Consider the following 2175-nt stretch of genomic DNA (forward strand, 5'->3'; position numbering starts at 1 on the left):
AGCTAAACCCACCATGCAATAAAATTTACAACCGAGGTACATATATAACCGGATTTCGTGCCCTTCTAATAGGCTGGTCCACAGAATCTGCCCACTGCAGCAAGCTAAACCCACCATGCAATAAAATTTACAACCGAGGTACATATATAACCGGATTTCGTGCCCTTCTAATAGGCTGGTCCACAGAATCTGCCCACTGCAGCAAGCTAAACCCACCATGCAATAAAATTTACAACCGAGGTACATATATAACCGGATTTCGTGCCCTTCTAATAGGCTGGTCCACAGAATCTGCCCACTGCAGCAAGCTAAACCCACCATGCAATAAAATTTACAACCGAGGTACATATATAACCGGATTTCGTGCCCTTCTAATAGGCTGGTCCACAGAATCTGCCCACTGCAGCAAGCTAAACCCACCATGCAATAAAATTTACAATAGCATGACATGGCAATTATTTCACAATCCAGCCTCTTAAGGCTAAATACACAGTTCATATATTTCAACACAAATACCAATTCAACCATTCATGCAAATATTGTCACAAGCCATTCGATTCAAAATACAATTTATAACACAACAAGTAGCAATCTCCAATTACTCTTGAATTTCTTAGTTAAAATGAAATCACCTTTTAAAAGAATTCAAATTTGATCTTCAAGGGGATATTTTAAATCTTTCTCAAAATATCGGTCCCCACATCACGTTAAAACTCTCTTTTCGTAAAATGTTCATTGTAAATATTTGCATGATATTTTGTATCAAAATAGCATGGTGAATATGTAATAAATTTCATGAATGCACACCACACAAACAATAAGGCACAATTTCCTTTGATATAAATCTATTCGAAAAGCTTGTTTCCCGGTTTAAAACACTTTTCGTCTAATATACATATATATATATATATTTCAAATGATTTCTAAAAATAACTTACACCCACAATTCCTTAAAATTCTATCAAAGCATGCTTTCCATAAATTTTGCACTTCACGTAAAATATACGTACATGTATATATATACGAAATTTTTTTAAAATTGACACCCCCTACTCACCTCATAATAGTGGGATTGTCACGACCCGAAACTCCCATCGAGCCCGTGACAACAGTCGTGACGTCCCGATAGGCACTCATTACCCCGAATGCCGATCGAAACCCCGCAAGGCTTAGCATCAGCTTCCGCATCTCCCCGGTGAGCGACAGTTATTAAATCTTATATTTTAAGAAATCATAAGTCGTTTCCAAATCAAAACAATAAAATATTATTTTCTGGCTCACAGGGGCATTTTTGTTATTTTTCTTCGATAATATCAAAACTCGCCAAAAACATGGTGTAAAAGCTTAATATGTTCATACATATTTTAAATCAGATAACTAAAGTATAAAATTACTTTTACAATGACAAGTGGGCCCCCAACTAACCAATAAGAAGCGAGTTTGTGAACCTATAATTTTGACAATGCAAGGCTAACTAAAGTCCTTGATGCAATCGGCTATCTACCGGCTATCCCGAACTTGAAATGTGGGGAATTGAGGGTGGTGAGATTATAAAATCTCAGTGAGTAAACAGACACCATCTAAACTATCTAAAGGCGAGTAAATGGAGATAATTAAAAAATAATTAACTTCAGCAAATTTTTCACATCACGAATATTCATTTCAACCAAATAATCAATATGGCTCGTGAATTACTCAAAACTTGGCTCATGCCAAATCTTGTACTCGGTGACACTTGGACTAGGGGTATCCAACCGAGCCCGCCAAGGCTGTTAAAAATTCATATTTCGCATAAATCATATTTTTATTTTGAAACATAACCGTTCCTTGGCGTTGGCTGAGTCTCACTCTCACGCGGTGGTCCACGTGAAGTGCACTCAAAAAGCTCACCTCAGGAGATACCCTACGCGCCTCTACGACCGAGGTGAGAATATAAAGGAGTTTACCATGCCCCTCTAATAGGTTGGCCCACGGAACCCCCCACCACTGCAGTAGCTAATCTTTTATCTACCACCTGATTTATAAAATCTTTTTCTACATGACATGGCAATTTATCACAACCTAGCCTCTCAAGGCTAAATACATAGTACAAATAATTCTAACACTAAAATCAGTTTAGCCATTCATGCTCATTTATTGTCATAAGCCATTCAATTTAAAACCATAAATTTACAA

This window comes from Theobroma cacao, chromosome 2 (genome assembly GCF_000208745.1).
Source record: "Theobroma cacao cultivar B97-61/B2 chromosome 2, Criollo_cocoa_genome_V2, whole genome shotgun sequence".
NCBI lineage: Eukaryota > Viridiplantae > Streptophyta > Magnoliopsida > Malvales > Malvaceae > Theobroma > Theobroma cacao.